Here is a 15,728-nt window from a genome sequence, read left to right on the forward strand (position 1 = left end):
CCCCCGCCATGAGCGCCGCCGCTGGCTGCGAGGCAGAGTCGCTGCCGCCCGGCCGCCGCTGGCTCCAGTCCGCCGCCATTATTCTTTGTTCGCTGCGAGCGGCGGCGGGGCTGTGGGGCTCGGGCGGAGGCTCCATCTTTGCCGCGGCCCCTCCTGCGAGGGGAAGGCCCCGAGCGCGGGTGTCCGGCGCCTCCCCGGCCCCCCTCCGGCCCCCCGGCTCTCTCCGGCTCCTGCCTCCTCCTCCTGCTCCTCTTACCGGTGGTACAAGCTCCTCCGTCACTGCTTTCGTTCGCGGCCCGGATCTCGCTGGAGTTTTATTCTCTCCCCCACGTAACACACCGCGTCAAACTACACCTCCGCCGCGTCACTCACCAACACTCCGCTTCTCCCAGCCGCCCGGGCCACAGGCAGCAGCAGCCGCCGCCGACTGAGGAGCCGCAGCCAGGGAGCCAGCCAGCGCCGCCCAGTGCCGAGTGCGCAGCGGCCACTCACGGAAACAGCCGAGCTCGGCCGGGAGGCGCTCGAGAGGCCCCGCCCCCGTGCTAGTGGCGGAACTTGACGAAAGCCTTCGGCCCCTCCCGCGAGCGGCGGAGGGCTTGCTCTCGGAAGGCGGCAGAGAGCCGCTCGGGTGCAGCGGTCTGAGACCTCACGGCGGCCGGTGGAGGCTTCGAACGCCGGCTGAGGAAATTTGGAGGAAGCGGGGGTTTGTCTGTGGCCAGATGGGGGGATTCCCGGGGTGGCGGGGACTTGCTGGAAACCGCGCGCGGTATGCTCCTGCGGCGGAAGCAGACCGCCCGGGAAATTTGACGTACCGCGAGGGCTCAGAGCCCGCGCGGGCGGCGCTGGAACCGGGCAGACGCCGGCCACCAGCCAGGGGAATCTGCCCAGAACTGTCTGCAGGGGACCGAGCTGGTTCTTTGCTGGGACGACAGCTATGGTACATGTGGCTGCACGCGACAGCCAGAGCCCCCGGGTACGTTGTCCTACACTGAGGCCGGAGAGTGGTCTGCTCTGGCCGATGCTCTCGACACTCGAAATACACCCTCACCGCACCTGCCTGCCTCCTTTTTTCCAGGCAACGTCCTGCGTTGCTTTTTCTGCAGCGGTGGCTTGCTGCGGCGGTACGGTGCGGCTTCCCCCCCCCCCCCCCCGCTTTGCACCCTGAAACCTGACAGACAGTGTGACTTCCGTAGCCTCCAAGCTACTGCAACTGCTCTCTGAGGTTTCCCCCTTCCCCCACTGGTTCACTTTTTTTTTTTTTTTCCTGAACCCTTCAGCCCTCTTTCTATAATTCTTGTTCCTGCTGGACTCCGGCCTTTATTGCCTTTTTGTAACGCTGAGTTTGCCTTCATTCTGTATCCTATCCCTTCCTGCTTTCCCAGGGACGTTGCGCTGAAGGGTAGCTTGATTTTCCTTTTGTTTCTAACCAGAACTGCTACTATGCTAATGCCTCTTCCGTTCTTTAAAAAATACTCTCTGGGACCGATGAGATGGATAAAAAAAGACCCTTGCCACCAAGCCTAGTCATCTGAAATCAATTGCCACAACCCACATGGTAGAAAGAGAGAACTGGCTCCCATAAGTTGTCCTTTGACCTCAGCACTTACGTCATAGTACACAGTAGTATGTGTGGCCAATAAATAAATAATGTATAAAAGCTTCCTCGGTAGGTCTCTCTCCATTGGCCGTGGCTCTGAATTGTCATATTCTTACTATCTACTTTTCAGTCCTTAATTTGCATGACCACCCCAGCGGTTGACCGTGGGACCTCTTCCAAATATACTTCTCCCCTCTTCTCCTGACAGTTTTCCTTTTGACCCCACTCTTCAACAACTAGCTTCTCCTTTATCCAACTCCTGTGCTGGAATTGTCTGTGCCCTGATCCTCCACGAGCCCCACCATAGTCTGTTTCCCTCGGTGGTCTCATCTACTGGCTTCAAATGCCCTCCCTCAGACTCTCCAGCCTTCCTTAGGCATCTTTCCAGCAGCCTGTGCTACAGGTCCATGTGGATGGATGACCAGAGTGTGTTAGTCCTCCTCAACGTTCCTTGTCATATTCCTTCCTAACCTTCCCCTCTCACTGTTGTCAAGGGTCAGGACAAGTAGATGCCCTAGAAACTTAGCCCACTTCTGATACAAGTTAGAATCACCTGATTGTCTGCTTCCTGAAATTTGGGGGGATGCCACTGCATTCCTTCACCAGCACGCTGGGCTACACTGCTTTCATCTCTTGCTGGAAGTCCTGCAGGGGCCACTGTCACATTCTCTAATACTGCTCTTGCCTCACTGCAGTCTTATTTGCCTCTCTGCTGCCAAACGAATTGTAACGACACAGATCTAGTCATGTACACTACCCTTCATAAAGCCCTTCAGTGGTTTCCTTTCTATTATCTGGCTCTGGCTCTCCTACCTCCAGCTGTCTCCCTTACTCTCTGTTCTCCAGCCATATTAACTAGGCTCTTCCGCTTTCCCTTCAACTGCAGGCTCTCACCTCAGGGCATTTGCACATCTCCTTTCCCTAGAATGCTTTACTCTTATCAAGTTGTAATGTGTCACATTTCTCTCTGATTCATTGTACCTGTAATTATCTGATCATTTTTCTAATGTGAATATAGGGCAGGATTACCTCTGTCCTTTTACTGCCTGCTTTTCTTCATTTCCTACCCTAGCAACATATTTAGAATAGAGCAGCACTCATTAACTATTTATTGGATAAACAGCAAATTTCTCTGTGGGTCTGGGATTTTTTTAAGTAACATGGTTGGGTTCAAATCCTGACTCTTAGTGAGTTTGGGTTGTTATAATAAAGCATTTAGACTTAGTGGTTTGTAAACAAGTTTCTCCCAGTTCTGGAATCTAGAAGTCTGAGAGCAGATTATCAGTAGAGCCAGGCTCTGAACATGTTTGTGTGGAGTGCAAATGGCCATTTTCTCCTCACAATGTGAAAAAGAGGTCAGGAACTCTCAGGTTCCTGTTTTAAGGGTACTGACTGGGCAGAAAGATCTGTCAGCAAGGAAGAACACTTGCAGAGGAACCAGCTTCATTTCCAGCACTCACATGGCAGTTTGCAACAGCTCCAGTTCTAGGTGATCTGATGCCCTCTTCTACCTCAGCCTTGCATGGCTTTACAGTTGACCTGAGTGGGGCAACAGGAAATGAAGAAATGACAGGTACAGGTAACATAAAGCTGCGTTGGGCTAGGCCTTGCACTTGGAAGGAGATTTACCACTAACATCTGGGCAACAGCACATTTATTTGTTTGTTTGTGTGTTTTATTTTATTTTGTTTTTTCAAGACAGGGTTTCTCTGTGGAGTCTTAGCTGTCCTGGACTCACTCTGTAGACCAAGCTGCCCTCAAACTCACAGTAATCCTCCTGCCTCTGCCTCAATGAGTGCTGGGATTACAGTCATGCACCACTAGGTCCAGCAAGCACATTTATTATATACAGCACAAAAGAGGAGGCCAGTAGTGGAGAAGTCTGAGGCTGCAGTCTTGGGCATGAAGAAGCTGCAGTAGGTACTTTCTGCATGTACTGGGCTTAGCTAAAGAACAACCTTTTGTCAATCAACATCCATACTTAGAACAAAGGGAAGGCCTTGCCATTCCCATGGGTCTGAGGCTTTGGTGTCCTTGACATGACTGTGGCCGGTGTCAACAACACACATTCACTCAGGACTTCATCTGTTCCTCAGTCTTTTCTGGCTTCCATGAGCACCAGGCACACACATGGTGCACATCCATGCATATATGTAGGCAAAGACACATTAAATAAATCTTTATGGATGTTATACTGGTTGTTTAGTATTTGTCAGCTTGACACACCTGAACATGCCCAGGAAGAGAGACTCTCAATGGAGGAATCCCCTCCATCAGACTGCTCTGTAGGCACGCTCTTGGGACATACTCTTAATTAATGATTGATGTGGGAGTGTCCGATCGACTGTGGGTGTGGCCACTCTGGGCAGATAGTCCGAGGTTATATAAGAAAGCACAATGAGCAACATGTTGGGTAGGATTTCAGCATGAACACAAACATCCGATACGTTGTACTAGTTCAGCCACTTACCTAATGACTCAGGCGAGTTGTTTAGTCTTATGACTCAGTTTCCCCATCTGTAAAATAAAGTAGCACCTACCTCATAATGCTGTTGTGATGATAAAAATGGTGTAATACATGTAAGGTGTACTAAGCACAGTGTTTCACATGTCTTGAGTGTCATCTGGGAAGAGGGAAACTCAACTGAGGAAATGCCTCCATCAGACTGGCCTGAAGGCAAGTCTGTGAGGGCATTTTTCTCAATTAATGATTGATGGAGTGGGGGCCACAGCCCACACCAGGCAGTGCCATCCCTGGTCAGGTGGCCCCGGATTGTTCAAGAAAGGCAACCCGAACAAGCCACGGAGAGCAAGCCATGAAGCAACACTCCTCTATGGTCTCCACTTAAGTTCTTGCCTTGCATTCCTGACTTTTTGTCGAACTGTGACCTGGGAGTTGTAAGCTGAAGCAAACTCTTGCTGCTCCAAGTTGGGTTTGGGGCAGTGTTTGTCGCAGCAATAGGAAGAAAACCAAGACACCTGCTTAACTTTTAAACTTGCTTTTATGTTCACTTTCCCTTTTATTCACACTGACCTTTATTTATGCTTTACTTTTTTTCCCCACATTTGCCAGTTCTAAAATGCATTCTAACAGCAGGCCTGTCTTGTCATTTTTACCTGTATCACACTGTCAGACTGATGGGTCTCAAACAGTTAAGTCATGTTATTTTCTTTCTAGTCTCTGTGCCCACATAGCCTTATTCATTCAATGAAATGCATTTTGCTGTACTTTTGGGTATAATCTAGATTTGAAATCCAGCCTCCTGATGTATATACTCTACTTTAGCTTCAGTCTGTACACTGTAGACATGCACCAGGAATGCCAAACTTTCAAACACACAGTTTGTGTTTCTGGGACTTGAAGTCACCTTCGTTTTCCAAATTCAGTCTCTTTTGAAAGACAGCATCCATATTTGGGGTCAAGAAAGAGAAGAAAGTAGGCCACGTGTACATAACTTGACACTGTAAAAGATGCAGTGTCTTCAAAGAGGCAAAGGAGAGGAGAACACCCCATGGCGTGGTTACGAAAGGCTTCAAGTAGAAAGTACCTTGAGAGCTTTTCTCTAACCACAGCTTCCTTTTTCTGTTATTTTCCTCGCTTGGTTCTGCTGTTAGACCTAATTTTCACCTTCATGGGGGAAGGGGGGTTCAAGTTTCTTGAACCTGCTCATCCAACTCCATCACTCCTTAAGACCCCAAGACCAGGATGATCTACTTCATTCAACCTAAAATGATCTGTTGAACACCAACTTTGGGCCATGCACTTTCTTAGAGTGACAGTCGTGAAGAGAACTGATTGTCTCTGCTCTCACAGGGACCAAAATCTTTAAACTATGTTTATGTTTATTCTTTTGTGCTCTCAACCAGTAATCATGATGGTCTCCATTGACCATCATGTCTACCAGTATCTACATTCACAGCACTCGAATTTTCATCTTCCTAAATCACTCTTTCAAACTGTGACTCAGTTAAACCACTTTCCCCCAGGAGGCAGAACCTGAGGCAAAAGCCTCCATCCTATTTTCTTAGAGAGCATAACCAGGCATGCCTACAGCACTCTCCCTACATCTCAGTAATGCACACAGGCTTCTATTTTGTGTGAATGTCCAACTCTCTCAAGACTTGCCGCCTAGACACAAGGCAGAGTACTTTCGGGTCTACTGCCTGAGGTTAGTTACCCAGAAACAGTAGGACACTAGCAAAGGCCCCACAGAGCCACAAGCAAGGCTGGGACCATCTAAGGTATAACAAATGCCTGCTAGACTTCAGATTCAATCTTTCCAAAATAGAATGGTTGTTTCTATCAGATGGCTTCAGCCTTAAAACGTTGGCCTGAGCCCAGTGGTAATGGTGCACGCCTTTAATTCCAGCACTTGGGAGGCAGAGGCAGGCAGATCTCTATGAGTTTAAGGCAAACCTGGTGTACAGACTGAGTCCAGGGCAGCCAGAGATATACAGAGAAACCCTGTCTCAAAAAACTAACCAAACAAAACATGTTGGCCCTTCTTTGTTCCACATCTGTTTGGCAGGGAACCTCACAGGTACCTTAAAAGTATAACCCCAGACAGACTCCTCACTAGTACAAGTGAGCCTGGCCTTCATCTCTTTCCCAGATTGTTACAAATCATCTTAAGAAACCTGCTGTGTCATCTGTTACATTCTGCTTTGGCACCTTGGCCTGTTCCTTTACTCACAAGGTTGGTTTTTCCAGAGCCAACACTGTCCCATCCTTCAGACCTTTCTAACGAGCCTCTCTGAAGTTCTTACTGAGGCTTTTCTCCTGCAAATCAAAATTACAGCTGAACACCCCATGTATCCTCACGTCAGTGTTCTAGCATCTTGCTTTGTTCTCTCTCTCTCTCTCTCTCTAGAGCTGACTTCAAACATACTATATAATGTATTGCATTTTATGTTTAATGTTGAGAGGTCCCCTGTTAAAGTTCTAAAAGCCAATATATGGGATGATTCCCTGACAAAACAAATATTCTATATGTTGTCAAACAAATTTGAAACTTGTCTGTTTTGAGTCTATACTCCCTTAATCAAAATGAAGGGATATAAGAAAATTTTTTTCCTTTCTTTCCTTTGCTTTTGTTTTTGTTTTGTTTTGTTTGTTGTCAAGACAGAGTTTCTGCCTCTGAGGGCTGGGATTAAAGGCTTGTACCACCATGACCCAGCTCAAGGATTTTCTCCTTATTTAGTAAAATTTAAGCCCTAAAATAACGATTGAAATCCTAAATAGTTTTCTTTAAGGCCCAAATGTCTTCACTACGAATATAAGTCACGCAATGCACTGTTGCCTCCTATATGTACAATGTCTTAGTCACTTTTTTATTGCTGTGAAGAGATACCATGATTAAGGCAACTTCTAAGAGAAAGTGTTTAATTGGGGGCTCACAGTTCCAAAGAGCAGTGGAATCCATGATCATTATGACAAAGAGCATGGCAGCACATAGGTAGTAGACATGATGCTGGAGCACTTGCTGACAGTGTCTTAGTTACTGTTCTGATGCTGGGAAAAGACCCCATGACCAGAGAAACGCTTAGGGGAAAAAAAAAAAAAGCATTTATCTGGGGCTTGCTTACAGTTTCAGAGGTTTGGTCGGTTATCATCATGGTGGGGAGCACAGCAGCAAACAGTGCTGGAGAAGTAGCTGAGTTTTACACCCAGATCCCAAGGCAAGAGGAAGAGAGAGACACATTAGACCTGGATTGGGCCTTTGAAACCTCAAAGCCCGCCCCTTGTGACACACTTCCTCCAACCTAATGTTTGTCAAATAGTGCCATGCCTTAAGACTAAGCATTTAAATGTTTGAGCCGTTTAATGGGAGCCGTTGAATACATTTTTATTTAAGCCACCACAGAGAACATACGTGTTGAGACAACAAACATGAAAGAGAGAGAGAGAATTAGAGGTAAAGCTCCCAAGAGAATCAACAGCCCTTGACATCTACCTCTCCTTACAGCTCTGCTACTATTTTCTGTTATTTACAGTGAATTCGTTGTTCTAGTTCCTTTTTCTGGAGTTAAATCCTCAAGCAAGCTTAATGCCGAGCGTTCTACAGAAACTGCTCTCTATGGTACAGAACCTAGTTCCTACTGTCTGTCTCAATCTATCAGTTATAGGTCAAGTTGCCACAGTTGCTCACTTGGTCCTCCCTGATTTTTTTTTTTTTAACATAGCTCACAAAGATGCTTCACTCTCCTGGTTTCATTCCTGTACTACTCTTATTACTCTTCTTTGCATCTTGACCAATTAATATTGAAGCTTCTCCCAAGGCTCACCCCTGAACTGCTTCCCATCTCTTTCGACACTCCCTGAGCACTCTCAGTCCTGTGACTTCAATTATGAATGCCCTCACAGCTCCCTCATCCAAAGTCCAGGCTTAGCTTTCCCGTACTTTAACACCTTTTCTGGGATGTTTAATCGGCCCACCCATTTCATTGTATCCTAAGCTAATATTATTACAGTCTAAGCTAAATTGCTGACAAGCACTTTCCCGCAAGACCTTTTCTACTTATCACCTTCATCCACTATCTCAGTTAGGAGCAACCCCCACAGTCAATTGCTGGGTTTAATTTAGCAGCGGTTTTTTTTTTTTTTTTTTTTTTTTTCCCATGGCTTCACACATCCTAGGCAAAGCTCTCTACCATCGAGCCTCACCCCTACCACCTCAAACACTCTTCCACACCGTCACACATTTTATAATCAAATCCCGTTCTCTCTTCAACAGAGAGGACCATCTCTATTGAAAGCTGGTGGCTTCAGGCCACTGTTACATTTGACAAAGATCTTACCAGCCACCCTGAGCCTATATTCTGTCCTCAACACAACAGCCAAGTTGGCTGTGTTAAAGCAAAAGCATGGGCTGGTATGGTAGTTTGAATAGGTGTGGCCCTTATAGATTCGTGTATTTGAATGCTTAGCCTGTAGGAAGTGGCACTAGGAGGTGTGGCCTCGTTGGACTAGGTGTGGCCTTGTTGGAGGGAGTGTGTCACTGTGCCCTCTGTGACACATAGTTTCTCCCTGGCAACTTCAGGTCAAGATATAGAACTCTCAGCTCCTCCAGCACCATGTCTGCCTGCATGCTGCCATGCTTCCAGCCATGATGAAATGGAACAAACCCCTGAGTCTGTAAGCCAGCCCCAATTAAATGTTTTTCTTTATAAGAGTTGCCTTGGTCATGGTGTCTCTCAATAGCAATAAAACCCTAAGACAGCTGGGGAGATGGCTCGCACAGCGAGTAAAGGGAAATTGCCGTAGAAGCCTGCTGACCCAAGTTTGATCCTCAGAAACCATATAAATATGGGTGGATCCAACCAACTCTCCCAAGTTGTTCTCTGACTTTTGCATAAGAACCTGGCCTCCCGCTTTCATTGATAAATAAATTTAAACCATACACATACTATACCACGACTACTTAAAAGTTTCTAGCAGCTTCCCTCTGCACCAACAGTCAAGCCAATATTCTTACATTTGGTCCTTCAAACTCTTACTACCTCCTCGATTTGCTTCCTGTTCTTACGACCCAGCTAGTCTCCATTCAGCTGTAAAGGCCTGCTGAGTCTCCTAGGTCTCTCCCACGGACTTTGCACATGTTCGTGGGTCTGATTACTTTGCTCAGGCGGGTCTGTATCCTCCTTGCCTCTTAAATGCCTCCATCTATCCACATGACACCTACACCGCCTAGTCAGATCAGTTAGGGTTTCTATTGCTGTGAAGTGACACCATGACCATGGTAACTTTTATAAGGAAAACATTTAATTGGGGCTGGCTTACAGGTTTAGAGGTTTTCCATTGTCAGCATGGCAGGAAGCATGGCTGCAAATGGGCAGACATGGTGCTGGAGAAGGAGCAAAGAGTTCTACATCTGGATCCTCAGGCAGCAGGAAGAGAGTGAGACTGGGCCTGACTCAGGCTTCTGAAAACTCAAAGCCCACCCCTAATGACACACTTCCTCTAACAAGGCCATACATCCTAAGAATGCCACTCCCCGGTGCCCAAGTGTTCAAATCTGTTTTTCTGTGGGACCCATTCTTATTCAAACCACCACACTGTTCATCCTAAAGTAGACAGATCCTTGAGAATGATGGGGTCTTTCTCAGTGCTTGTGTATAGTGCTTGGTTTTAAACTATTTTATTTGGGGTGTATAGACCTCTACCTCCCTTCCAACTTCCCAGCCCTATGTAGAAGAGAGGTTAGTGAAGAGAGGGGGCACAGAAACTGTTACTTCTCCTGGCTGTTTAGGGTCTATGGGTCTTTGGGGGACATTCCAGTCTCTGTCAACAACGAATACAGCCAGTGGTCTCCTTCAAGCTGCTGTACCCCGAAGTATCTTTCTCCATCTGTCTGCTTTGAACCATCACACCTTCCATTTCTGGTGTCTCCAAACTGCCACTCACCACACACCACCACAACATGCCAAACTTTCTGAGCTCTCATATTTATATCCTCAGAGCCCTAGACCTCACCTCTCTCCATGTTACAGGGAGGCAGGCCGTTACCAGCTGTCAAAGGCCATGCCCCACAAGAGACAATTATCAACTGTGGACAAACTAAAGCCCAACTAAAATCCCACACTTGGGATTAAAACAAAAACATATTTATATAACATGACAGAGTTTACAAAGAAACCAACACTTCCATTACACTGATGGGTTTAACCCAGAGAACTAAGGTGCCAGATGAGCAATGGTCAACCCAGCCACTAAGCTGGTGGCTCTTGACTTTGTTGTCTCACACTGGTAGGAGACATAACAGACAAAGGAGTTAACAAAGTGAAATTAGGCTGATTAAGAAAAAGCAAGAAAAAGTCGGGAGATTGGAAAGGATTCCAAGAGAGATATCACTGAGCGGTGTGGTACAGCAATTTCTGAGAATTGTCACAGAATAGACAAAGACTGAGGTATTTTTTATTCAGGCTGGTTAATTCTCTGAGCATATTTCTGGTCAGACCAATGGCTGTGCTCATGCGCGCATACACGCAGGCACGCACACACTGTGCACGTCCCTTGGCCCAACCACGGAGAAGGTCATGTGCTGTTCACCCAAAGGCATCATCCTATGTTTTGGTTATTTCTGTTGATTTTCTTTTGACCTTGTCTAGGTCTGTTATCTGTTAATTAAAAATATTCCCTCTTAATTCTTAGCTTTTGTAAGCAGCTTGTACTCCTAAGATCCTTGCCTTAGGATCTCCTTAGTCTATAAGGAGGTAACTCTTGCCTCATTGCTTACTCCCACCTCAGCCCCATCCCTACCCTTCTGCTTATTTTCTCTCCTTATCTCTCTTTTCCCACTGCTGATGAGACTTTTCCTGGGAAAATGTGAACAAATGTCTGTTCATCCGTGATAGAACACTGATGGCAGACTGAGAGAAAGAGAGAGAGAGAGAGAGAGAGATTCTGCTCAAGCCTAACTTGGTGGCTTACAGGAGTGTCAGTGACTAGAAGACAACTGCATCATCAAAAGCCATCTCCAGTGTGGCTGACAGCTGAGGAAGGCTGCCTCCTTGAAGCAGCTTCAGGCACCTCCCCCATACCTGTTCACTGCTTATATAACCTTGGGGAGCAGCCTTGTGAATCGTAGAATTTCTTGAATTTCTCAAGCCTTGTGAAAGTTTCCTTAGCCTCTCGAGTCTTGCGCACCTCTCCCTGGCCCCAGCTCTGGGAGGCTATGTTTCAAACACTAGACAATACCTGCCTTCTTTTTCTTCATAGTGCCACGGCTCTCTGGTATTCTATATGTTCGTTCAGTCATTGTTTGTTGTTTGCATTCTCCAGGGTAATCCCTACTTTATCTTTAATAACTAAAAGAGTGGCTGATACTCAGCTGGTACTCTGATATTTGCTGGATGGATGAAGTTGAAATTCTGACTGTAACCTTCTGACCAGTTGGTGCCCACTGCAGGTCTCTCTCAGACGGATCATGCCCAGGTGCGTCTGTATTTTCTGTATTGCAGCCAGAACCCTGTTGGCACCATCACAGTGTTGCCCTCTTGAAGACCCAGTTTCGACACAGGTGGTTATACTTAGCACTATTGTTTCTATTCCATAAAATGTGAAAGAGAGGACCTCACTGAAGCACTTTCAACTTCTCACATCTCAGAGTCAGGATTTGCAGAAGTGACCAGCCAGATTCTGGTTGTTTTGTAGTATTATTTCACATGCTAACATCCCAGTACCATTGCCTTCTCTACTGTTTCTACAACCGAAAACAATGCCTTAAATAAAGTCAAAGGTTCTGCTGTTCTTCTTGAAAATACTTAAGAGGCCAGTGGTTGGCAATTAAAAACAACAATAGTAACAAATAAAGATTTACTGAATGTTTCCTTGTGCCAGCTACTGCTCCAGACACTTTTAAATATCTTGTCTAGTTTACTTGTCGTAACAACTGAGTGAAAGAAAATATTGGTATTGGGAAGACTTTACAGATGAGGAACCAGAAGTCCTAGAGGACCTATGTCTGGATCCTTAGGGTTGGTGAGTCTGTCTTCAGAGTCTATGCATTCCCTTGTGAGCTCCAAGTCCTGCCTGTAACATGCAGCAAGGATGGGGGGAGGGAAGCTTGCTTTCAAAAGCAAGCAAAGTAATCCCATGACTGGGAGGAACCATAGCAACTGAGACACTGTCTTCTCCAGTGAGCCCTTGCTTTTTCCCTGCTTGATACTAGAGTCGGGTGAAAGAACTCCAAGAGACCCTGCTACTTTTCCTAGCAAGGAAGCAGGCTCCTTAAAACCCTCTTCCCAAGCTCTTCCTGCATCTTGGCTACAGGAGCCCCTGTTCTTTAGTTGAGTTCTGGAGAAGTGTTGGTGACAATGAGGCCCCTACCTAAAATCCCTCCTCTGGCCCCATGCCAGAGCAGGTACCTGCCCTCAATTCCCAGCAAAGCCCCTGCCATAGTTACTTTTTATGGCTTGTCTAATGTGTAGTAGCAATTCAAAAGTCTATGTGAACAGACAGTACACATGCCTTATTCTTCATATCCTTCATGCCTAGCGTGGTATTGGCACATAGTAAGAGCTTAGCAAATTCTTTTTGAATGAATGGGTATTTCTATAGAATGTCCGCAATCATACTTACACATTTCCCACTTTCTGTGGCTAGACTAGTGTAGAGGAATGATAATTTAGAACATGGCTGCTCTGGCAAAAGATCATATCCAAAGACCTTCTAGGTCTGTGTGATCCTGCTGTCAAGAGATCATATCCAAAGATGTTTTAGGTCTATGTGACCATGCTGGAATACAAGCATACCTTTAATCCAGGAGACAGAGGCTAAGGGATCTGAGCTCAAGGCCAGCCTGGTATAGAGTAAGTCTTAGAGTAAGAAACGCTTAGATCAAAGTGTGGTGGTATATGCCTTTAATCCCAAGCAATGAAGGTACAGATAGGTTGTAGAAGGAAGCACCTGTGTATGAAAGTGATGTCTAATGAGTGGCAGAAACAGTGACAAATCAGAGAAAGACTTTGACAGAATAGGATACGCCCAACTCTCACAAGTAGAGAGGAAAGGGAAGAAATTTAGGGAGCAATGCAGAGAGAGAAGAGGCAATTTTACAGGGACAGTAATAGAGAGACAGGTTGCAGAAAAAGAACACAGCTGAAGACAGAATAAGCCAGAGAATGGGAAAAAGCCAGAAGAATAGAGTATATTGTTTGAGTTAGTTTAGGCCAGACATAGCAAAACAGAGGCTAAGAGAGAAGCCAGACTGAATAAGTCAGCTGGGAGAGGAGTTTGAGCCAGGACAGCTGAGTTGAACCACAGCCAGCCCAGAGCTAAGAAAAAACAAGAAAGGTGAGCTTATTAAGTAGTAAGTCTCAGAGGCTGAAAACATTTTTAGGCCTAGGTTAGATTATAGGGAGGCCAGAAGATTCTAGGACTAGGCCTAGGTTAGCAGAAGGAGGCAGTAGGCCTCCAGGACAACAATTGATATAGGCAAATAAAAGCTCATTTTACATACCAGTCCAACCTTTTAAATAGTGAAGATGATGTTTTTCATTAGACTGCCTTCTAGCCCTTGGTTTTTCATATTATGGCCTCATTGCTAATGGCTTTGGGTGTCAACTTCTGCTATATGACAAAAACAATAGACTTGTACAAGATCTGACTGTGAGTTTGAGAATTAAGATCTGAGTTTAGAACTTGCAGCTAAGATTATCATTTTAAAAAAGATTTTAAAAATAATTTATGTCACTGGATGTTTTTTCTGCATGTATTGCCTGTAGAGGCCTAGAGGGCACAGGATTCCTTTGAACTGGAATTACAGGCAGTTATGAACTGCTGTGTGGGCACTGGGAACTGAACCAGCGTCCTCTGCAAGAGCAGCAAGTGCTCTTCACCACTGAGCTGTCTCTCTAGCCTTTGAAGCCATCTCTTCTTTTTATGTATTGCCTCACTCTTTACATCTTTTACAATCCTGACTACTAGTTCACAGTTAGCACCAAATTACTAAGTGATGCGTGCTTTTTGTAATCTTCATATGCTTTTCTTTTAAAAGTAAGTTTCATGTGCCCTTATTTCTTTTTCCACTTTTACTCACGTTCTTATTTTTACCGTTAACATCTTTCCCAAGCACTCATGCGGCTTATAAAAATTTCCGGGGACCAGTCATAACCTCATGAATGGTCTGAGGGCTTTACTGAGATTAGATTACGCCTACTATGACATCTATGCTCTTAGTATAACGAATGGAATAGATATGAGAAGAGTCTCCATGACTGGAATCATGACCAAAACTATTTGGGATCCTGGTCAAACAAAGTGATTGATCTTATGCTTTTGCTCTGCTTTCCCCTGACACTCCACAGTAAAGGAATGAGAAACCTTGTGCGAGGCAGAGCAACGGGTCTCCTCAAAGACACTGTTGCCCAAATCCAAGGCTTCAACAGCCTCAGACTGTCCGTGAAGATACCAAAAGAAAGAAGATGCAGAGCCCCACAGGGAGTTTGGGAATCTTTAACCACTTCTGCAGTTTTCAAAGCAGCTGAGAAACAAGAAAATCCTTGTGGCCCGGAGAGAACTGGGTCCTGGTGCACCAGGGTATAGCTGACAGTTCATGAATATGTGCTTGCAGCCTGCTGGGCCTTATCTCTCTCTGCCTTCTTCAAGGGAAAGAACAAGCCAGCCACCCTCCTCCCACGCCAGCTTACTGAACAGTCTGCAGAACACTTTCCAAGGACAAGGTCACTGTGACTGCCTCAGACACTGACATTGGAATGTTTCTCCCTCATGGCCATGCCCTAACAACCAAAACTTCTAAATATTTGTGTTATCTGGCAGAAAGGGTTTTTGTTGATATGATTAAGTAAGGAATTTGAGATAGGTGATAAGATGAGCTGTGTGGCTCGGGGGATCACGACGGTCCTTATAGAGAAAAAGAGAAGTGGAGAGTTAGAGAGGAGACATCAGAATTTGCTCTCCTGCTCGCACTGGAGATGGAGGATGAGGCCATGAGCTAAGAAATTTCAGATAGCTTCCAAGGTCTAGAAAAGCCAAAAGAGACGGTGTCTGGTAGAAATGTCAAAAGAGCAGGCCCGCCACTACTACCTTGTTTTTAGCATGAGATGGATCTTGAACTCCAACCCTCCAGGACTATAAGTAATAAATATGGTTTTGTTTTAAGCCATTAAGTTTGTGTTAAATAGTTACATTGTCAGTCCCCACCACCCATTAATGTAGGGGCAGGGAAGAGCAGCTGAGATAATTTATCATGTTTGGAGGATAGGAAGTGGATGGAGGAAGCACAACCCACCTGACAGAGTAGGAAGCCAGTGTCTGAGCTTGTGGAAGGAACTGAGGAACTGGAGGCCGCACCTATGTGTAAAAGAGAGCAAGAGGAAGGCTACAGATCGTTCATTTGAAAGTTATGAATTTTGCTAGTAAAGTACTGATGGGTGGACACACTCCTCCTGTCACAAGAAAGGCAGAAGAAAGGTTTTTCCAATCGAGGTTTCTGTTCACTTTCCAGTTACCCTCGGTGACATCCAGTTGCTAAGTCCTGGTCACGTACACAGATCTTTACTTGGTCTTTTTAGTGTCGTGTGTGTGTGTGTGTGTGTGTGTGTGTGTGAGATTAAACTTAATTAGTTCTAAATTGTGTTTACTTTTAAGTGTATGAGTGTTTTATCTGTG

The 15,728-nt window shown here is 45.7% G+C and overlaps 1 protein-coding gene across 3 annotated transcripts in view; it reads right to left on the reverse strand.

Annotated features, from left to right (window-relative positions):
• Creb1 (cAMP responsive element binding protein 1) overlaps nucleotides 1–445 on the reverse strand; it is a 62,740-nt gene extending 62,295 nt beyond the window's left edge. For all 3 annotated transcript variants that reach the window (XM_055616541.1, XM_055616540.1, XM_055616539.1), the window contains exon 1: nucleotides 257–445. The gene's annotated coding sequence lies outside the window, so the exon portion shown is untranslated. The remainder of the gene's footprint in view (nucleotides 1–256) is intronic.
• Nucleotides 446–15,728: the final 15,283 nt, after the last annotated feature.

The sequence above is a fragment of the Psammomys obesus genome, unplaced genomic scaffold (assembly GCF_907164565.1).
Source record: "Psammomys obesus unplaced genomic scaffold, mPsaObe1.curated_primary_1811, whole genome shotgun sequence".
Lineage (NCBI taxonomy): Eukaryota > Metazoa > Chordata > Mammalia > Rodentia > Muridae > Psammomys > Psammomys obesus.